This window comes from Marmota marmota, unplaced genomic scaffold (genome assembly GCF_001458135.2).
Source record: "Marmota marmota marmota unplaced genomic scaffold, marMar, whole genome shotgun sequence".
Classification (NCBI taxonomy): domain Eukaryota; kingdom Metazoa; phylum Chordata; class Mammalia; order Rodentia; family Sciuridae; genus Marmota; species Marmota marmota.
The window spans coordinates 11393639-11417782 of record NW_026000169.1 but is presented as its reverse complement, the minus strand read 5'-3'; the positions used below and the strand labels follow the sequence as shown (position 1 = coordinate 11417782).

Here is a 24144-nt window from a genome sequence, read left to right as displayed (position 1 = left end):
AAACATGAGAATCTACCTGCATTGCCAAGCAAAAATAAATTGAGAAGATTTGTCAAAGTTGATGCCTCTGAAGTTCCCTTTGAGAGCCACCAAGAGATGTCATGGGCGTGGAGATGTCTCTAATGAGTTTCCAAAGTAAAGGAGGAACCTGAGTTAGGACCAGTGAAGTTATTTTTTGGTACTGGGGATTGAACTCAGGACACTCCACTACTGAGCCACATCCCCAGCCCTAGTTTTTGCTTTATTTAGAGAGAGGGTCTCGCTGAGTTGCTAAGCACCTTGCCATTGCTGCAGCTGGCTTTGAACTTGCAATCCTCCTGCCTCAGCTTCCCGAGCCACTGTGCCCAGCACCAGTGGAATTCTCATCATATGTGTCAGAAAAGAATTTCAGCTTTGCCTGGCACAGACATAGCCTGGTTTATTTATGAAAGTAGATACATTTTCAAGGAAAATTGGGAACAATCTTGAGAGAGATATACCTTTGATGTAATGCAAGAAATACACATTCAAGGGAAAAGGGAGGGAAAGAGAGCTCCTGAGGAAAAGACAGCCAATAATCCTTTTTAAAGTCAACTGTGTCACTAATACAACCACTCATGGGGCAAAAGTTCATCATACTCAGGTTTCCAGGGATTATGCAGAACGTATTTACCAATTGGGCAGATCTTGAGAGCCATCTTAAAGTTCTGTCTACTAATATTTGTAATGGGTTTATTTCTTTAAAAATTTAATATTATAAGCAATCTATTGCATAGAATAACTCATATGCTTAGAAGAAACACAACATTTAATATTTTGTTTGAAAAACGGAGATTAAAAGTCTATCTTTTTATTTTTTATTTGAGTTGTAGGTGGACACAATATTTTATTTATTTATATGTGGTACTGAGGATTGAACCCAGGGCCTCACATGTGCTAGATAAGTGCTGTACCACTGAGCCACTATCCCATCCCCTAAAAGTCTATCTTTTATTGAAGTTAATTTTCCAAGATCTGACCTCAATAGATCTATCACTAATCTTTGCTTGTATGTGATCCATTCAATTCTAAATATGACTAAGCAAAATTAAGTCCCGGGCTGGAGATATAGCTCAGTTGGTAGAGTGCTTGCCTTGCATGTACACCCCTGGGTTCGATCCCCAACAACAAAAGAAAAGAAATCAAGTCCCAAAACTTTTTTATATTTATTACAGGGAACTTGGGAGGTAGGGGAGCTTCTACTGTTTGTGCAAGGAAAAATAAACAATGGCGTATAGTGTATACATAGACCCCATCTGGTCAAAAGAGCTTGTAACCATGAGATCTTTGTTAAGTTCACTGGAGTGGTAAAGCTATTTTTCAAAGCTTTCTGGACTCTCTGGACTCACAGAGGATGGGAAAGTTTGACCATGGTATAGTTAGTCATTGTCAAAGGGAGCCACCTCTCCACATAAAATCACCCTCACTTCTGATATCAGTCCCAAGTTTTGGGGTTCCTAAAGCCATTCTTAGGTTTGACAGTTTGCTTCAATGACTCACAGAGCTCAATGAAACCTATTATACGCACAGTTACTGTTTATTATAGGGAAAGGATACAAATTAAAATCAGCCAAGGGAAGAAGGCAGAGTCTGGGAAGTACCAAGCACACAGCTTCCTTCTCAGGAAATGTTACATTCTTGGCATCAGCATGTGACAATATGAATATGCTGGGAGCATTGCCAACCAGGAAGATCACTTGAGCCTTTGGTGTCCAGAGATTGTACTGAGACTCCACCACATACTGTTCACCTGGCTGACTTTTGGTTTCTAGCCCCTTGTGGGTCTTGGTGTTGAGTGCACACCTTTAGTTTCCAGCCCCTTGTAGAGGCACAACTGATACCAGGGCCCAAAGTCTCCCTTGTAAATCACACTGTTAGACTACAGATTGTCAAAGCCTCCAGGCAAACAAAAATGCTCCTATGACATTTTGAATTCCAAGAGAATATCTCCTAGTAGCCTGAGGCAAAAGCCCATCTCTTTTGGGCAAGTTTGATTCTTCATACATTAAAGGCAGGGAGGGAAAGAAGAAGGAAAAATCATCATTTATCATGTGTTGGCATGTTAAGCTTTGTGTCTCTTAATCCTTTCAGCATTATTAGAAGGACACCACAATTATCCTTATTTCAGAGACAGTGGTTTTAGCTAAACCAAGTAATTTATCCAAGATCAGGAAAATAGTAAGTGGCAGAACCAGGAATTGATCTCAGTTAGCCTGACTCCAGAGGACATGATCTCAAACACTTGACTGTATTGTCTCCACCAAAGCCAAAAGACCATAATAATATAGAAGGATGTAGAAATGGGTTATTCTTGAGAATTGAATTTTTAGAATAAAGTTGCCATTCAAATTTATAACAATGTACACTGTGACTTTAATTGTATAGGATACAGGGGAAGGCAGTTGATGTATAGAATGGTTATTTCATTGAATTCATACCTTCCAAGTAGATTCTGGTCTGTACTTAATCATTTAATTCAAAAATTTGTTGGGTATGTGTTATATTCCAGGTGCTGTGCTGGCTTCTGGTGACCCAGAGATGATGAAAAATATGTTCCTGCCCACAAGGAGTTAGCGATTCACTGGAGTATGTAAAATACTTCTTTTAATTTTCAATATTATTTTTGTTTTAAGCACAATGTAGATATCTTCATATATATAAAAATATTTTGAACCTGGATTTTGCCAATATTTGAAATAATTTCTTGAACTAATGCTAAAGAAGGTTGAATAATTTGGAGACTACTGTTTATATAATCAAACCCAATAGTTAATTTCAGGTTCAAACTTTTAATAGCTTTTGTAGGAATAGCGTAGATATCAAGAAAGCAAAAACTACTTAAAAAAAAACACATTCAGACTTGTATGTTTCCTACATCGTGTATATTTGAAGGCAGATGAAGGGAGTGCCACCAAAACACATCAGAGCTAGCCACACTCTGTCCTCTGCATGCCTATAACTGACTAGCCTGTTCCTGATCAGTTATTTTAGTGATAATTGTTATCTTTGATTTTTTCCTACTTCATCAGTTGCTCTGAATGACCAAAATCTCTATTGGGTTAAAGCAGAGTTAACTTTTTAAAAAATATATGTATTTTATTTGAGTCATGATAAAAGTTGTGTTTATAATATATACATTTAAAATAAACCAGGAAGTATGTTGAGAGTAATCTTGAAGAACTAAATACAGCAAATGCAGTAAGTATAAATGAGAAAATATCTGGGTGTAGAATCAGAAAATAAAGTAAGAAATTCAAGTTGCACTTAATGTCCACTAGTTGATACTGATGCTACACAACTCTAACAGTGATGTATTTGGACATACTTAATAGGTGTATTAATATGCTGTCCAGATTAAACATCATAACTACTGAGAGTGCAGTTCTAATCATCTTAAAACATGAGCAAACCAGAAAAGAACATGTCTCTTTTCTTGGCAATATGATTTTAATTTTTAAAAGCATTTAATTTCACAAACCATATTCATCATTTTTGCATAGATAAATGTTGTGGCAATTTTTTGAATGAACATTTTGGTTTCCTAAAGAAATTATGGGTACACTATAAATTTATAAATGAAAGGCCATTTATCAGAGTTATAAATATAAGTGGTTCCTGTGTTGATGCCTGTGTAAACGGAAAGTGGTTTAATATCTATTGGTTTTTGTGAATAGTTAGCACTGCAAAAGAATATAGATATTGTCATTCTTACATGGTGTCATAACATTGGCAAAGTGGTGAGAACAACATGCAATATTTTTTGAATAGCATGGCATTTCTTTGAATTACTGCTGGCAATAGAACATAAATCAGCCTTAATGATGGATATTCTAAAGATGTTTATTAATCTATTCATTTAATCTAAAATACTAACTCTTGGCATTTATAGAGCCAGTTCAAAGGAAGTGGCAACCGTTCTAAACACCAGTCGTTACTTTTACGGGTTCCATAATTATGTCAGCAAAGTCTGGTTGGAATCTAGATCAGAATGCATAAAAATCTATTCCTCCTAATCTATGCTGAAGATACTTGTTTAGCCAAAATATATTTTTCTTGTATGTGTCTAAATAAAATCTCAATTTGTTCCACTTTTAATGAAATGAACTACATGACTCTCCATTTGAATCCTGTTTTTAAATCCCATTTTTCTTTGTTCCTGCCTCCCTCCTGCACTCCCTCCCTGTCTCTTTCTCTCAACTGCGAAATAATCTGCACTGTGTAAACTTGGACGGAAAAGGACTGGAAAACTGACAAAATTCCTCTGTTCCAAATTAAGAAGTAGTATATGGTATGTGATTTTGACAACATGTAATGGAATTAAAGACAGGTAGGAAGGCCAGAAGTAGAGTACAGAGAGAGGGATATTGCATAGGAAAGGTCACAGAAACCCATAGAAATTAAACAGAAGAGTTAGCTTTGCAGATGTCATGGAGTAGATGGCATGAGTGTGTATGTGCCCAGAGGGGCACATTATTAACATATGGAAAAATCTGGGCACAAAGTAACTTCTGGATAATGTAAAAAAATTTCAATTTTACTCCATCTTGAAGGGAGCATGTTAGTGCTCTGTCTTCATTTGGTAGCAATTTGGTGGCAGTAGCATTGTCTCAACTGTATCATCCTCTCAGGCTTTTGATCAAGCTGAAACAGATTCTTTGTCCCAGAGCCCTGTTGAAAAAAAATTTTTTTTGTACCAGTTCATTCTGATTTGGTTCCTGTGCTCCTCTCTTCTAGCACAGAGTAGAATCACTTTTATCTTTTTCCTTGGACTAGGCATTAGGATTGTATTTCAGAGAGAAACAGGGTACTGTTAAATGAAGGAGACTCTATGGATGCTAGGTTAAAAAAAAAAAAAAGAATGGTTGGCTGCCAGAAAAATCACAATGAGTATATATAATCAGCCTGCCCCAGTTTTGCATTTCAGATTCAACAGTGGATCAAAAGTATTCAGAAAAAATTCAGAAAGTCCCCAAAAGCAAAACTTGAAATTGCTGCTTACCAAATGCTACTCTGAATCCACATTAGTGCGTAAGAATTATATGAGGTATTACAAGTAATCTAGAGAGTGTGTAATGTGTATGGGAGGGTGTGTATAAGTCATTTGTAAATACTATGCCATTTTATATGAGGGACTTGAGTATCTGTGAATTTTGATGTTTGTATGGTAGGGGTGGAGGTTGGTCCTGGAACCAATTTGCCCTGGATACTAAGGGAGAACTATGTACATGAAAATTTTTTAAAAAATATAATTCTAGATGCCTATGGATTTCCTAGCAATCCCAAGATCCTGGGTTAAGAAAGTTTAAAAGTAATACTGAATCATTGCTGTCTGGACCAAACAAAAAACAGCATCAGTAACTATAACCATCCAGGTGAATGAATTGTTACTGGAATTGTTTCCAGAATAAAGAAACAAAATTAGTATAATACATAACTAATGGTTGAATTGATAATATCCAAATTAAGAAGTAGTTACATTTTCTTATTATCTAAAGTGGAAGTGAATGGATTAGTTTGGGCATATTTCTTTGCTATTATTCTGTATAAGAAAAAGGTAAATCTTTCATTCAAGGATGGACCTTATCCTGGCAACATTAGAAAACTTGAATTAAATAGAAGTGAAAGTTTTCTAATGTTGGCTCAACCACTGGAATTGCTATGGAAGCCTATGTCTGTATACATCTTTAATACCTTCAATTTAGTGCAGTTTTTTTAGAGTATTAAAGTAACTTGTAAAGGAAAATAATTTACTAATTTTTCTTCTTTATAGCTCTGTTTTATTTTGAAACATGTTGATGAAGTCACTTATTTTCTTAATTATTTTTAATTGAGGAATTTGGGAAAAATGGGTAGAAAGTATAGGTCATTTGTAGGAAAATATGAGTACTTTATTTAAAACGCCTACATAGTGATTGTGTATTTTTCATTAATATTTGGAAGAAAATAACCTTTTACAAGGTGGAGACTAGAGAAGTAGTCACTTGAATGGAAGTCATAATTATGTTTATTTTTCCATGGATTCCTTGATTTATTAACAAGGAGTTTGCCTGGGGTTATAAGTTGCTTCACTGAGCACAGGAGGAATTTTTCTTTATAGGTCAAAATCCTACTCAAAAATGGGAAGGAATTCCATGTTTGCTAGATGATTTTGAAGAATAAATGTGTTAAATGAAGAAAGGTGCATTGTTACCTTTTGTCCCTTCACATAAACAAAAAAATCTGTAAAGTTAGCACTGTTCCTCATGAATGCATATGTTTTGAAACTAGAACCTTCCATTTATGACTCAAGTCAGCCGTTGCTGATGCTTTTTAAGTTTGATACACTTGGTTTTGAAGAAGTACTGCAAGTTACAAATGAAATAGAGCTATTTGGGGAAGATGACCAGTTTTCAGAATATTTCTACAAAGGCCATGGTGCATATGACTTAACTCTTTATTTTAAAAACAAAAACAACAACAAACTCCTCTCCCAAAGCCAATCTACCACCAATTCTTTCTTGAGTTAAGAGGTTCCTGCATCTCTTATCGCTCTGTGTGTATGGGTTTGTTTTCAAACATGTCTTTACATGGTGTCAGTTACCCTTAACCAGGAAAGAGCAGTTAGTTTATTCATGGAAAACTGGTTTACAGATTTTCTTGTTATATGTTCCTTTCCTTATTTTTCAGATTCAAGTTTAATTTTAACCAAGATAGGAAGTTGCTTCTCTCTTGGAAATAGAGTTGAGAGAAGAGAATTTTTTTAAAGAATGAATTCATTCTAATCTGTAAGAAAAATTTTAAGTTATTCATCAGTTTTGGCTAAAACAAATCAATAAATGTTTTAAGGCTATGGGTTAAGGCAGGAAGACACTGTCATGCCTGTACTATTCTCTAAAGAGTAAAAGAGGACCAAAATACTGTAAGGGAAATTCAAACTGCATTTTTCTTATGCAGTGTCAAGTTCAGCTGTGTAGGTGTGAGTTTCAGATAAGATTAAATACTTTTACAGATGTGAATTGTCCAAACATTCCCTATTATTAATTTTAAGGCCTTTGTAGGGGAGGAAGGAGAGAGTTTAGTTCAGTGCTCCAAAGCATAGATTTCTCAATACAGCTTCCTTTCTGAATAGGTTATGAGCTAGAGAGTGGACAGAGGGAGAGAATCCATATCAGGATCTGAGTTCATTTCAGGACTCCTGAAGGCTTTGTTCACTGATTGGGATTTTTCTCTTAGGTAGGAGTCAGAGACAAAGCAGCTAATCTAAATAATCTTTGCCAGGTTTTCTCAAAGTGCCCATAGATGAAAACATGTCAGACAAATGTCAAAAAGATTCTGTCTGTTTGTTTACTTTAAATCCATTCTTTACTGAGATGGAAAAAAAAAAAAAAGAAAGCTGGAGCTTGGTGACAGATTTGGGTTCTTGCCACATTCTCAGCTCACTCTGTGGACATCTCACCACTTCATGGAAGGTTAATATTTTCCAGAGATGTTCCATAGGTATTCTAAATCACACGACAGACACCTGCTCCTATATATGGATATGTTGTGCACCTAGCATGAATCAGAGTTGGGGCTTTTTTTTCTTTAAATGTGCTTCCCTTCAAAAACCTCATTAATCTTGGTGTGTAGAATTTAGGGGGAAAGTTTTGTTTTGCCAGTTGACACTGTTTAATGTAAATGATTTATGATTATTCTTTGTATATACACAATAGGCACTTTATAAATTGGATTGTTCTAGGAGTAACACGATACATAAATGTTATTGCTATAAATTCTACAGTTGGCCATATATTTTGTATCATGTAACCAGTTGACTTATAAATGCTGACTATTCTAACCTGCTCTTTCTATTCAATATTGTAAATGGTGACTTAGGTAAGCCTGAGATATACACAGAGGCATTCGAACTGCAAAAGAACAGGACCCACTGGCTTCTCTCCAGCATGGTTCCTGGCTGTGTTCCCAGGGTGATGGTAGAAAGAGAAGAGGGTGAGAGGGGAACTGAAGCTATATGTCACACACAAAAAAGATGCATCTGAATTACTTTCAGGTTTTTGCTTATCAAAGTCAAAAGTCAAGTGAGAAAGAAAAGGGGGAAAAATCAGAGAAAATAGGAGAAAAGCATTAGTAAAACCAGTTCATCAAATTTACTGATATATCTTCACAGGTAGATTCTTATCACTTAAATATTATTAAATAAGTATAAAGTTAATAATAGTTACGTGATGTTAAATATATTTTAATATCAGTAAATATATGATATATCTATTTCATCTATAGTAGAAATAATACTTGATTACTTTTTTTTTACATTTCTAAAAATATTTAAGGAATGGGGCTTTGGAGATTAATCACTGCATTCTACCAATGGATCAAGGCTTCTTTTACATGTATAATGCTGTTACAATCATATCCCTCAGTTTTTACTACAGTATTTAGCTAACTATAATTTCCTTTCTGAGATATTAAGGAATTTGAGAGAAAGTTCACTGAATAGTTATTCATTTTAGATCCACATAATTGTTTACCACCAAACTATAGTGTTGAGTTAGAGGGGAAGAGTAGCACCCCAAAAAATGATGGTCCAATTTAGTAGAAGTTCCTTCCTAATCCTGGCATTGACTTGTCTGATCATAGTCCTAGCATCAAAGCTGGTTTGAATTGTACAGAACCCCAATTTGTGCAAAGAAGGACTATGCTGTGAAGAATTCTGTTGAGCGTATAGTGTCTGTTCTGATAGATTTTATGGTGCATCTTACTGGCCAAGTGTTGCAGTCAATTCCCTTCCCCCGACCCTCTTAAGTATTAATGTCTACCCAATTGATCTAGTTATGATGATATCTGTCCACATCGATGACTATAGTGGGTGAAAATATAAGATCAGTCATTCTAAAACCTAGAGGTTCCTATCATGTACAAAAGGACTAAACCTCAGCAGGAAATCCCCAAGTGAAAAGGTTATGGGACTGAAACCTCTGTATGTGTGACTCGTAATAGTAAGCATTATTTATTTGCCTGTTACATTGAAGGAACTATCCTAATGTGAATAACTTTGTAACTTCAGTAATATATTTTAAATTCATAATTTTGAGAGCTATCCTGGTGCACATACAGGAAAAAATACACATATTCACATCTCTCTATATTTGTAGGTGGTATGGTCAAAAACAACTCATTTGCCTAGCTGGCTTAGATGATTAACCCACCCAGACTCTCTAGAGGAAACAGGACAGAAAAGTCAAATAGAAGCATTAAAGCCAATGATCTTTTGCCAAAAAAAGTTGTTTAAGAAGTTCTCAGTGGCATAGTTCATCTTCTAGGAGGGAGATCACTCCATGGCTTACCCTTACTTGTGCCATCCGCAGTAACTTGGGACCCATGAAGCACACATCTGCTTTCTTGCTGCAGTACCCTCAGGTAAGGCTGGATTGAAATATGAGATACTCTTGTGTCAGATTGGACTATAGGAAGATTCTAATGCTGACAGAGGGCTTTGCAAATCTCAGTTCACTTGTCCTATAGAATTCTAGCCATCTTAAAATTTCTAATAAAAGGTTAAATTAAAATGTAAATATACAAATATGGTAGATAAATATAATATAGAAATGATACATAATATATCTAAATTATATATGTAAATATAAATAATATATTAATGCACACAGAACAAAAAGTCTCTTTACTGTTGGTTCACTGCAGAATACTTACAGTAACTAGCATTTACTGAGGATTTTCATTGTGCATAGTATTGTTCTTGGGCTTTGCATGTAGTATATAATTTAAGCCTGCTAAGTATGCCATGAAGCAGGTACTGTTATTACACCCATTTTTCAGCTGAAGGATTTGACAAAGAAAAATCTAGTAACTTGTCAAGCCCCAACTGCAAGTAACAGAGCCAGGAAGCAACCCAAGCAGAGTGACCTAGCCACTGAAGTATACACTTTTCTGGGTTGATTTTAATTTAGTGCTTCCAATATGAGAGGAAAGCAGAGGGATCATCACTTAGTAGAAAACAGAGTATTAATTCTTCTCCTTGCGTTCATACAATATAGTCACTATCTCCTTCTCTCTCTCTGGGACTCTACTGTGGCCAGTGGCCAACCTCTTTTGAGATAGATGGTCAATACTGAGTAAAATGTCTTTGACCATGGAAGATACAGGAATGTACTGGTTACTATGAGGATCTGACCTAAGACCTTGCTTTCACCATAAGCACAGTAAACAAGCGAGCTAATGAGCTGTAGATGTTTAGTGTGTCATCAGCATCTTTCATTTTTGTCATCGGGGTAGCCACCGTCAACAAGGACGGAGTGCCCTCTATGAATATGCATTCAGTCCTAGATACAGCAATTTATTCTTTTGAAGAGCAATTTATCATTTTGGTTTTGATAAATACACAAACAATAATCAGTGGTTAGGGGTTTCAGGCTATAATGGATGCCGTTATTAGTGATTTAACAACTCCTGTGCATTCTGAGTATATCACCAAAACTGGATCATGCTATCCAGAGCCACATATATGCAGTTGTTAGAAAATCTCACTTTAAAAACCTCTTGTGCTCTGAACCACTTGGCTCTCAGAACTGCGGTAGTCACTAATTTCCAAACTCTGAATATGTAAAATTAAAGTACTTGCACAAAAAACCTAGGAGGCTGCTAGGTCAGAACATTTGTTTAAACTAATAATAGAATGAGCTTTTTCAGTTCCAGCTCCATTTTCCTATCTATTTGCCTTGCTAATAAGGCCTTACTTACTTCAGTTCAGTTACCCAGGGCCAGGATCCCTCTTCTTTTTGGACTTATTGTAATTTGAGCAGACTTACATGGTTCACATGAAGAACTTCCATGTTAATCATAAAATACAAGAGATGTTTCATTCAGAGAGGATAACAAACAACAAAGACCTAAAGTCCAAAGCTGAGCCAAGAGATATCTCCTAGGACAGAATTCTGTCACATTTTAAAATTTGGTCCTTACAGATATTTTTCTCTGCCTGAAACATGTGTGCTCCTTCTATTTATATAAGGGTATAGTGACATCCTGTGTGTAGCTAGACTAATTGCCTCTGTAATTAACCTATTGGAAGAGGAAGTTACACAGAAATAAAATATCATTGAGTACTGAAAGAGGTAATTTTGTCTCAAAGTAAACCTCAAACTTTACCAAAGGGAATGGATGAAACAAAAAGATTCTGTCTTCTTCCATTATTAATCTGGCAGCTTCTCCCCTACCTTCCCTTCTATCCTTTCTTTCCTTCCTTCTTTTCCTTTCCTTGTCTTTATACAATTCCTCTCTCTTCATTCTTATCCTACCACCTTAATTTTCTATATCATAAGCAAAAAAATATTGTGTTCCTATGAGTGAAGATTATGTTTTTGAACCTAGAATTGGGGAACACACAAATGTGATAAAAGGAGAGAGGTTTTTTTGTTTGTTTCGACACGATTCACGTCTTCCTTGATTAAGGGTGGGCTACACAGAGAATCATTTTGATGTTCTCGGGTCTGAGTACAAGATATTTTTGCCTTTTTCCTTATCTCTTGATAAAAGTATATATTAATTAACGTAGAGCAGAGTGTGAGAGTATACAAAAGTAGGGTTTCTCTTGATCTTTTAAAACCAGCAAAAACTATTGGAAGGCAGTATGTTGCAATAGAAAGAGTGCAGTCAGAATTATTCATCTCTCATCCCACAAGTGTGTCTAAGGAGGAACAAGAAGTATAGTTTTGCTCCTCAGTTTCCATGTTCCCAAAGTGCTCCCTTTTAGCATGTCACCAAGACATTTGAGAGAACAGTGAGATAGGGCAAAAGCAAGGTGATTGTCAGAGAAATTAGTCAATGTTGTCTTGTTGTGTGGGTGCTACCTCAGCAGGACCCATGTCTCAGAAACTCCTCCAGCTCTAGACCAACATGTAATGATCAATTCCATAATCAAAATGGTATTTTGAATCAGATAGCTTGCTTTAGACTTTGTTCATGAGATTTAAAAAAAATGTTATAATTAAAACATTTACAAATAAAGTACTAAATTTGTATTTTGCCTGCTATATTGACAGAAAGAGCTCAATTTAAAACTGTGATCATAGCTAAGAAGTACTTCATTGTAAAATATTTGAGAGTTTTAAGCCAGATAAACTTTCTCACTGTATTATATAATGTTGTTAAGCCTAAAATAGTTGAAATGAAGTGTTTTTGGTGTTTGAATTGTGGTGAACTTGGATTCTTCCACTTATGGGATAAACATTCTATGACTCAGTTTCATTTTATGTAAAATGGGATGAAATTTCTTTCTCTAGAAGATAATTGTTAGAAATAAAAGAAGATAATTGTGAAACTTTAGTAATGAGGTATTTGTTTACACATGCATAGTACCTATAAATAAATGCTAAACAAATAGTAGGTACTGTAGATAAATTTGATAAAGCAAAATAATTTAGATACTAAATAGTTTATTGTGGTGCTATTTAACCTTATCTGGCTGAACTGGTCTTTGGATGAATTTATTTATTGGCCTATTCTTGCATTTTTTTGTTTTGTAATCTTTCCTACAGTAAGCTTTCACTTCTATTGACAATTTATATTTCTTATAAATAGATTACCTACCTCATTTTTGGAAGATGGCGATTTTTGACAGCTAAGAAAGTATTATTCTTTGGGAAAGACAAAAGTCAAAGAGGAAAAGAAACACTACAGAGAGTTGTCCTTTGTATCATCTTTGCAATTAATCCTATAATCACTAATGGTTATCAGATTGCAAAGAAAGCCTCCTTATAACTAAAAGGAAACCCTCAATTCTGAATACATAGACATTTGATCATGACTGTGTTGTGGCATATTTGAGGTGTGCAGCATTTTTACGCAGATATCTCATCTGTTTTAATTGGTGATCTTCAATAAGATAGGCAATTATATGAATAAGAAACTAAGAACACCATCCTGTGGAGATTCATTTACTACTTATTATCACAAGATAATTCACTCATCCATTCAACAAATATTTATTGGGCACTCATTACATGCCATACACTGTATCAATCTTGAAACTGTGGTAATGAACAAAGTGGACATGGCACAGATTTTATGGCCAGACAGAAGGTATGTAACATAAAACATGTAATTGCAGTACAACATTTAAGTCTTAAAATAGTGAAAATTTGTTTGATCATTTAGCCTAAGTGAGTTGTGTGTTCCCAATTGTTGGTGTAGAGGGGAAATTCTGTTGAATTTCCACAGCATTTTATCTGTCCTTCCATTTGAAAACTGCTTTGCTTTGCAGTCAATTTCTTTACTATGCGTCATCTCCCCTGAACTGCAAATTTCTGAGGAGGCAGGCAGGAAACATACAGGACTCTCCTTTGTGTCTTTCATGGAACACATAGTAGTGTACTGTATATAGTAGACACCAATAATTGCATTGAAGCATGCAGAAAGAACAAAATCCTAGAGACTTGCTTCTCCTGTTTTTTTTTAAATATTCTTAAATGTTTCATTCTGAATTTTTTAGCTCTTCATGTTAATGAAGACAGAAGAAGGCTAAAACAAACAAAAACCAAACAATAATAACAACAACAAAAAAGCAAAACGAACAACAACAAAAAAAATCAAAAGTCATTTCTTTTTCTTCTTTTTTAATTCTACCATTTACATACTATTCTCTGAAAATTCAGTTCACAACAGTCTTCTCTGAAAGAGGTTAATATTGGTAAGACTTTCAAAGTTTGCACTACAGAAGTCTGACTCTCCTTGCCAAATGCAAGTAAATATGGAAGAAGCATGGATTAGTTGTGGTCTCACACATTTTGGAGTGCCATGATCTATCTTTTTCCTTTACCACTGGCTCTGTTAAGAGAGTCAGTGTTTAGATAAGTTACTATCTCATTTTTAAAAGTCACAGCTCTTTATTGGTTATGAGAGATGTGATGTTGAACCTGTGGTTTGGGATTCATTTGCCGTGGTTTTACTCAAAACATTCAGAAACTCTAAAAAATGAAATGGGATTCTGACAGTTTTTTAAAAATCAGAAAATAATCAGCTTTTATGCAGAAATCCAATTCATAGCTTAAGAAAATTCAGCATTAAAATGATAAAGGAAGGATTTCAGTGAAAAGAAGGAAGCCTTGCACATTCTTCTGGTAGGAAGGGAGGTGCTGAGATTGAGAGGCCTGGGCACCGTGCTGCCTGTGAGCTGGGGTGTAATTTAGTGAGCTGACAGGAGGAGTGAAGTATCTCCTCAATATCTGTGTTTGGCAGAAGAGATGAATGCATACATCAGGAAACAATGTTTAAGTGTTTTATTTCCTTATTTCAGCCTGTCAAACTGTCAGTGTAGTTAATGGCCACCAAGAGAGAAAGAGAGAGAGGGAGGAGGAGGAACAGAGAGAAACAAAGGTGCTATGGAATCTGAAAAGAAAGGAATCAGGAAAGCATTTGCATGTTCCTGTGACATAATGGTCAGTCAGACAAAAATCACTCACTGTATTCATCTCTCTGCTAAAGCCAGATGTGCCTGCTCCTTACCTACAATCCTTGCACCACTTTCTGCCCTTCCTGTACACCCCTAATCACTGCATCACTTAGCTTTGATCTTTGAGATTCCTCTCACTGAAGTCTTGATTGATGATCAATATTTATGGGAGTTTTTAAAATGTTACATTGGTAGTATTCCATTTTCCTTAGTTTTTCAAGTTTATTATCATGTTTCTAACCTTTAGAAAATGTGGTACTGATGCTATTGGTATAAAAAATGTCCACTCTTGTATGTAAAATACCTCTTCTTAAAATCAGTGAAGAAATAATTGGGCCTGATTTGGACCCATTCCCTCTTTCTTTAAAAACTTACTGTCTGTCTGCCTGTCTTGCCTATCTATCAGTCTCTCAACATGAAATGTTAAATCAGACATTTTATTTTTAGAAGTACTAAGCTATTTTAAATTTCTAGAAAAATTCTTTACCAAACGAAGGGAACTTTATTTTATAAAGGGGCAGTATTTATATTGGATCTTTTTTATACTGGAAATTAGTTATTTCTCAACAGACATAGAAAAGTCTGTTACCATTCATTGCTTTGTAAAACTCTGAATTTAAAATATTTGAAGTCATACCAGTAACGAATACTCTTCATAATGGACACTTTTGGTTGCCTTATCAACCAAAAGCATTTAATTAGGAAAAAATTATTTTTTTAAATGCCAATTTTTAAATCTTCTAAAATGGTCTTAAAAGGCTGGTATGGAGTATTAAATAAAGTACATCCTGAATCTGGCCAACCAGATAATTTGGGAAATATTTAAAAATACAGAACCCTAGGCCCCACTCCAGATTGCCTACATAAGTATCTCCAGAGATGGGTCCCCAAGCATATAGCATGTACCCCACATTCCAACCCCCAGGTAACATCAGTGATCAGGCAGGCTAAGAACCATGCTGACTCTGAAAGATGTCTGCTGTGGTTACTAGTAAAATTCTGGCTGATTTTCAACATTATCATCATCATTCACACATGGAATAACTTTTAAAAGCTTTTGGGGAGTAAGGTTTTTCAACTGTATACATTTTGTATGAACTTTTCTATCCCTAAGGCCTTGTGACTTCATTATATTAATGAGGCCTTAAAAAGTTTTAACTGAGTATTCTCTCATTCTCTCTCTCTCTCTCTCTCTCTCTCTCTCTCTCTCTCTCTCTCTCTCTCTCTCTCTCTCATAGCTCATCATCTATATGTGTAGGTTCTGCATTGGTGGTATCAACTAATAGGAGACAGAGAATATTTCAGAAAAAATTCTTTATACTGAACATGGTCAGACTTGTTTTCTTGTCATTGCTCCTTAAACAATACAGTGTAATAACTATTTACACAGCATTTATATTGCATTCAGTATTTTAAGTAATTGAGAGATGATTTAAAGTATCTAGGAGGGTATGCGTAGGTATTTTGTAAAAACGGTGCCATTCTGTTATAAGGGTCTTGAGCATTTGCAGATCTGTGTGTCTGCAGGGGGCTCAGGAACCAATTTCCCATGGATATGGAGGAATGACTATATTCATTTTTATTCTCCGTTTGAATTAATAGTACTAAACAGACAACTACAAAAGTGAAAGAATCTCCTCTCTTGTTCCCAGTGTGATTTAAGCATTCTTGATTGGACCTCTTCTTAATGATATCAGACATACAAATTTAATCATTTAAATGAAAATTTACTGCTCTGAAGCTTCAGCAGCAAGCTGAACTATGCTCCCTCAAACTTGATTCTTTATCAGTTCTTATGTATTAATAAGTGACACCACCATGCATCCTATTGTATTAGCCAGAAACAAGTCCCCTTCTCTGCCATTTGTCTTTGCTATCCTAGGTTAATTTTACTCCCTCAAATATTGCTCATCTGTCAACTACTGTTGATTTCCATCACCATTCATCCTGGGCCAAGGTGCCATCTTACCTGGATTATGTAATCACCTCCCAATTAAGAGTTTCTCTGTACCATGCTGGTGACTGTTCCAGTGCTCCACAGAGATGTTAAGAATGCAAATCTGATCATATGTCTTCCTCCTATTCCAAGCTTTTCAGTGGCATTCCATTGTACTTAGGGTACATATCAAAATCTATCTATTACTTGGCACATGATCCCTCTATTGGTCTGCCTCTCACTTTTGGCCTTCAGGCATACTGGTCCTGCTTCAGTGTTTCCCAAATGGTACACTCCTTTCCCATCTTAGGGCCATGGAGTTTTCTGCTCTATCTAAAAAAGCTCTTCACCTCCAACTTACTCTTTTCCTATAACCTGAAATGACATTTCCTCTGGAGGCTTTTCTGATGCTCCAGATATGACTGGATCCTCCTGTTATATACTATTATGCATTTTCCTTCAAAACTTTTTCCAGTTTATGATCTTACATTAGTATAAGGGTTATTTTTAATCTAATCTGTAAACTATAATGTAGGGATTTTTGACTATTTCATTCACTGCTAATTTCCTTATTCATCAAATAGTTCACAGCATATAGTAAGTTTTTAAGAAATGTTTCAAATGAAAGAATAAATTAATCAGTGGAAGGAAAGTGCTCACTAATGCAGGCAGAACCCTGCATTTCATGCATTACACTTATCTTTCTTAGCCCTTTGGTCTGTGTAAAGTGTTACCAAGGAGTGATGATCTCCCAACCTGCCAACATGGTGCATTCTGTAATTTCAGCAGCCTCTGAATTCCTGGCTCCACCCCTTTTCCATGCTTCTCTGAGGTGAAAGAGGACTATGGAAGCCTTTGCTCTAGATCNGACCAAGAAGGGGAATAGCTGGGTCAAATGGTGGCTCCATTCCCAGCTTTCCAAGAAATCTCCATACTGCTTTCCAAATTGGCTGCACCAATCTGCAGTCCCACCAGCAATGTACAAATGTACCCTTTTCCCCACATCCTCGCCAGCACTTGTTGTTGTTTGACTTCATAATGGCTGCCAATCTTACTGGAGTGAGATGGTATCTTAGGGTGGTTTTGATTTGCATAGGCAAGTTAACATTTGACTAGATGACTAAACCAATATATATCTGAGCCCAATAAATTTTGAAAATGGAAGTCAATTAGAAAAGTCAGAATAAGACAGTAGAGCCTTAATTTTTACAGCAGGACTTTCCCATCTAGCCAGCAGCAGCCATGATTGGGGGATAGTAGTTTTAGAGAGAATGCTCATGGTAGTTGGCATAAGACTGCTGGACCAAGTTGACATAGCTCCACTGGGACTCAGCGGGTTGTTCAGTTTTGTTTGAGAGAGGGAGAATTTGAGGATTGATTCTGTATTTGTTCTTGTTGAATAATCAGTATATAATTCTTTCCCAGAATTTTCAGTAGTGAATTACAACTTGCTATTTCTGTAATTGAGAAGAAGGATTAGTGTTATAAGTACAGCAAGTTAGTATCATGGTTAGAGTTTGCTATGGTGAAAACACCAGTTGTTATTGTAAGCCAGCAAAATTTCATAGTATTTGTAATCCAAAGTCTGATACTATGAAGGCAGGAAGGAACAAAGTATGGGGCTTCTTTGCTTTCAAGGGATTTAAACAGTTTCATTCAACAGACAGCTCTCTTCTCTTTAGCCAACAGCTCTCTCTTTCACAGTGCCTGCAGAATCTTTTGCAAAGTTGAAAGAGCTGTAATTTTAATGTAACTATTACATTCAAGACATTAATGACCTGGATCACTACAGATAACCATGGTAACAGGTGAGAAATCAAAGATACTTAATTTAATTGCCACAGAAAGAAAATAAGTGCAAATAATCTATAATTCTTCATTTCCAATATATACATGTTATTTTTTTACTGCATTAATTACCCAATAGTTAGACAGAAATTATCTAGTTGTTGCTTTGTGCCTCCCCCTTGTATTCATGTAATGGTTTTCACTCTAATAACTAATCATTATAATTTCTTACCTCAGCAGTTTAGGCTGCTGTGAACTGAGTAGCATGTTCATTCAGTTGACATTAGCAATTTTTAATAACAAGAAAAATGATACTTTAAGTATAGTGGAAGGGAATTAAGCCATTCTTTCAACCTAGGTACCTAAAGGCCACTCCACTTCACCGCCTCTCTGTGAACGGCTAATGATCTGCTACTGCTTCTTAGATTTAAAAATTCCTCTATATTTCTTAACTCCTTTTCTAGGAGTTGCTGGATATTTCTGTAGAATCCTGCTCAGAACTGAGGAGCAAGTTGTAGAAACCTGACTAAGAAATGACTGCTAAAGATATGAAATATTTCGTTCTGTGTCTTTTGGGTACCAAATGTTTTGTTAGGCTTGGAAAACAGTGGTCAATATGCCAGGAATCACAGTTCAGATAAGGCACAAAATCACGACAAGCGGGCGGATTTGTGTAGTTTTTTGTTTTAATTTAGTCCAGACACTATACAAGATAGCAGATAGGTGGTAGTTAGGTGTGAAGGCTATGTGGAAGAATTTTGTAGTACAACAAAGTCAGGGATAATCAGTCAGCTAAATGATAATAAAGTAATAATAATATCTGCCATTTAGTGAATATTTTCCTTGTCCCAGACTTGATCATTTAATATCACACACATATAGACTTTGCTCCTAAACGCGATTGTTTTATAGCTTTTTTTTTTTTTTACTTTAGGAAAATAAAGTCCAGTAGCTAAGCAAAGGTCATTTGAGCATGTCAAAACTAGGAGCAAATTTCTGCCCACGCTGAAGTCTACCAATTTCTCTGAGTGGACATAAGGAATAAGAAAGAACTCTTTCGGCTCTGGTTCTTCCAGTTCTTTTCAACTCTGACACTTTCTATAGTCAATGCTCAATAAGTAGGATATTAAATATTAATTGATTCTGTTCCCTGTTTTCATTTTAGACCATAGCAAAACCATTTCAGAAGGAATCTGTCACATCTCAGATTGTTTTGTCAATCTCCTTCGGCAATTTTGTCTCAAAACCTGTCTCAGTAAGAAATAAGGAAAATAATTGAAAAGCAAAGGTAGCGGCATGCTAAAAAGGGATTAAAGAACTACTTTGCACAATCATGATGGCTATTATCTAAATAACAAAAAACAGTTAAGTATTGGCAAAGACGTGGAGAAACTGGAACTCTAGTGCACAGTTTGTGGAAATGTAAAATGGTAGTTTCTATGGGAAACCACAAACTGTGGAAGTTCTTCAAAAAGTTAGGCATGTGATTTACCATATGATCTAATAATCCCACTCTGAGTACATATCCAAGAGTTGAAAAAAGGATCTCACAGGATGTTTGTACACACACATTTCATAACATTATTATTACACTCGCCAAAAGGTGGAAGCAACCTAGGTGTCCACAGTTGGGCGAACAGATAAACACAATGTGTTCTATTCATACAACAATGTTATTCAGCTTTAAAATAGAAGGAAATTCTGACACGTGCTACAACATGAGTGAACCTTGAGGACATTATGCTAAGTGAATCTCAGTAGTCAAAAGCACAGACAGAAAGTGGGTGGTGGTTGTCAGGGTTTGTGGGGAAAAGTGAAAGGGACTTTTTGTTTAATTTTTCTAGGGTTTCAGTCTTGCATGCTAACAAAAGTTCTGGAGGAGACTGTTTGCCCAACAGTAAGAAGGTACTCAACACTGTTGATCTCTACATTTAGAAATGGTTAAGGTGATATTAAAAATTGTTAAAGGAAATATGAAAAGTCATAGAACAAAGAGGATATTGAACATAGAGGAAATTCAGCGGACATCTCTGAGACAGAGATCTAGCTCTCTTAAAAGCTCAGGAGAGAGGGATCTTCCAGGCAGAGGGATCTACAAAAGTAAATCCCTCAGTTGAGGAGAGCTGGGTGTGTTTGAATGAAAAGGAAATCAGTGTAGCAGTAGGATTAGTGGCAGATGACAAACTTGGAGAGAAAGAGGGACTGATCATGAAAGCAACAGTATACATGGAATAATTATGGATTGCATTATCTTTGTTACATCTTGGTTTTATTTCCTTTGTATCTTAGGTGATTGTTACAAAATTTGCTTTTTTTTTTCTTCTGTGCCTGGGATTGAGCCCAGAGGCACTTAACCACTGAGCCACATCCCTAACCCTTTTTATATTTTATTTTGAAACAGGGTCTTGCTAAGTGGCATAGAACCTTACTAAGTTGCTGAGGCTGGCTTTGAACTTGAGATCCTACCTCTCAGCCTCTCAAGCCACTGGGATTACAGGAGCACACCACTGCACCCTGCTACCTTACACACACACACCCCACCTCGCAGTCCCCCTGTGCTGTGGATAGAACCCAGGGCCAGCATTCTTTCACTGATCCATACCCCAGCCAAATTGATCATAAACTTACCCATTTGTTTCAAAACTAGTAATTAGCATGTTTATTAATGTGATTCAAAGATCTTATTGTGCAAAGGCTCTTTTCAAAAATATTCAGAAGTTGTGTACTAACTTGGTAAGTTTTTGTTTTTATTTTTATGTGTTCTGTCTCTGAAGTGACTATCACCTGAAAACATTTCAGAAGTAGTGTACCACTGTTTAAAGCATTGCATTCATTTTATACTTAAATATTCTTCAAAGCATTGTTGGAAGTTTTCTGGGGCCAGGTCAGTTTATTGCCCTCGCCTACAGTGATTTCAGAGACACTGGAGGCCCTAATTTTAGCCATTAGTATTGTTAAGTTTCCTGAAATTGTCTAGTGATGCATTTGTGTCAATTCATGATACAGTTTAATACTACAGTCATATTTTACAGCTGTTAACACACAAAATTTAAAAGTTTATCAAAGCAGCTGTCATCATTTAAATGCATCTTAAGTATTTTTCCTAAAGAAAAAGTTACTAAAATTCAAGCATGTGTACAATCATTAAATTCTCAATTTATTGATTTACCTTGATGGAAAAACCACTATTAATGATCTTAAGTTCAACAGATCTGTTGTGCATCACGACTATAGTTAATAACAGTATATTGTATATAGTCATGTGCTGCATAATGATGTTTCAGTCAAGAAAGGATCGTATATCTGATGGTGGTCCCGTAAGACTGTAATAAAGCTGAAAAATTCCTGTCTCCAAATTTGATGTCTTAGCTGCCATGAAGTCACAATACATGCCTTACTGACATGCTTGTGATGATGTTAGGGTCAACAAAATCGCACTGTCATACAAGTATGTACAGTATATAGTACTTGATAATAAATGTCTGTGCTGCTACAGGTTACATATTTACTGTATTATATTTTTAAGTCATTTTAGAGAATACCCTCCTACTTATAAAGTTTTCTGTTAAAGACTATGCTGATACCACAGACTATGTATGCTGCAGCAGTCTCATGCATTTTGTGTTTACTGCATGTCTGGATTGTATTATTTTTCTCTTGTGCTTGATTTATCATCATGTTGTTTTGTTCATGGTGTCCACAGGAGCAGTAGGCTGTATCATATCCACATACCCTAGGGCCTAGATGTGTAGCCTGGACCATCTAGGTTTGTCTCAGTGCACTTCCTGTAGTTCCCAAAGTGATGATATTGCCTTCATTCCTAGAATGTATCCTGGTTGTTAAGTGATGCTTGAGTGGTACCTGAAATTGATAAAAGAGTAAATTTTCATTTGTCCCTACAAAAAATAGTAAGTGCGTGAGGCATGTGTATATTAATTAGTTTGATTGGGGTTTCCATGATGTGTAATATAACCAAGCATCATGTTGTAAACCATAAATTATGACATTTTTACTAATTAGCAAAATTAAAGTACTCCAAAAAATCAAACATTAACAACTCAGAAAAAGACTTAAATACTTTTGATTAGAATTAGTACATTCATGCTATCTTCTCTTGGTATTTGTTTTTCTATTTATGTCTGGAAATAGTATCCACTTTGAAATACCACTCCCTATTATTAAAAGTTCAACAAGACCTGAGATAATCTCTTATCCCATCACACTTCCATGAAAAGTTCTCGGAGACTTTTCATCTGACCTTTCTTACCCACTTCTCACTGATATTTCTCTCAGATTATCAGTTATGTGGAAGGATTCTGGATGTATTTTTCTCAATGTTTCATTGATGCTCATTCTCTTACATTTCAGAAGAGTAATCTGCATTTGGAAGACTAGAACTTCAACTTCAAAGAATAGCAGAAATATATTCATAAAGGGATGACATGTCAGTTGGAACTTAAAGTTGATAAGTTTATTTGGACCAGTCAATCAAATGCTGAGCCTGGGTAATATGGGTGACTGATGGAACTCAATGAGAAGACCCTCTTCTTGGCCACTTCTTTTACTCTCTGGTGCAGGAGTGGAGTAGGAATTGTGCTTACAGAGCAACAAGCAATAGCTATTGTGAACAAGTACCAAATTAAGTCAGAAGTACCAAGTGTTATTTGTTCTCCTTCAGAAAAAAATTCTGTTGATGCCTTTAGTGAAGTAGGAATAAATTTCAGAGTGCATCTGTGTGCAATTTAAGAATTTTGAGTATTGCAAAAGAAATACCAGGAAAGTAGATAGTATTTTAAAGTGTTTTTGGATCCCAGAATGACTGGCTACTTAATTCTTACAGATTCATCAATATTAATTTGTACTTTTTCATTTGGAGTTATCAGTATTCAGATGTCTTATTGTAGCTGTTTCTGGCAATTTATATGATCAATAACAGGTTAAAGGGATGCAAAGACCATGATCCTGTTATCAGTGAGCATTTAAAACACTTGGAAGATCCAATTGAAGCAGGACACAATACAGCAAGAAAATATTTTTTGGTAGCTGTGCAGTAGAAGATCAGCTGGGTGGACTGGTGTCACTGGAGAGGGCTCATGCACCTAGAACCTGATCTGGGCCTTGAAGTTTGTATAGGCACTGAAGATTTAATTACCTGACATCTTGGAATGTGGGATGTTTGTGTAGTTTTAGTGTATATACTAAAATTACTGTGAGTTTTTCATTCTTTCCCACAGTAAGCACAGTTCATTCTATACCAGGAGGCTATGGTCTGTTTCACCTATGATAGACTCTTATTCCATCACACTGCCATGAATCCCCAGGTGTATGACTGACCACTTCATTTTGGAAAATACCTCTGGACAGCACCACAGTGCCTTTAAATAGAAAAACCTTTTCTTGGCCATGAGTATAGAATCAGGTTGAATAGATAAGCATTTCTTTAATCATTAAAAGACACTCGTGCCATATAGTATGTGTACACATTCTTTTATATGAATTTGATGGAGTTTATAAGCAGCCCAGGTTTTCTTTCTATAACTGGTTTTGTTTTTTGATAACAGTACCTTTTCAATAATATGCTGTATGATTGGGTACAAAATCAACATCCTCCCAAGTTTTGCTTTTAAAATACAAGCCTTTGTTTTGTATTTCCGCCTAAAGCCTTTCTGACCTTTGTCAAAAATATTTTTCAGTTATTCTGAGCACATTGGTGTGCTCTAAAAAAAGACCACCCAAGTATGCTGCTTTCAGTTGGCAAATTCCACTTAGATTGAGAAGTACAGAAGCATCCCATAACAGATGAGAATTCGAGTCATTTAAATGCTTGAAAAAAAGTCAAGACTCTGTGGTCAGCTCACAGAGGCTGATCTCTGTGGCTTTGTGTTGTCATGTTAAATGATGTGACTGGGCATAGTGGTCATCTGCACTCATCTCCAATTGGAAATTTGGAGCAGTGTTT

General features: G+C 35.8%; 1 protein-coding gene across 8 annotated transcripts in view; it reads left to right on the top strand.

Moving 5' to 3' along the window:
- Sox5 (SRY-box transcription factor 5) overlaps positions 1–24144 on the top strand; it is a 960532-nt gene that overhangs the window by 174010 nt on the left and 762378 nt on the right. For 6 of the 8 annotated variants that reach the window (XM_048787308.1, XM_048787306.1, XM_048787307.1 and 3 more), the window contains one exon: positions 2528–2604. The exons of the other annotated variants lie outside the window; for them this stretch is intronic. The gene's annotated coding sequence lies outside the window, so the exon portion shown is untranslated. The remainder of the gene's footprint in view (positions 1–2527; positions 2605–24144) is intronic. 8 annotated transcript variants of the gene reach the window in all.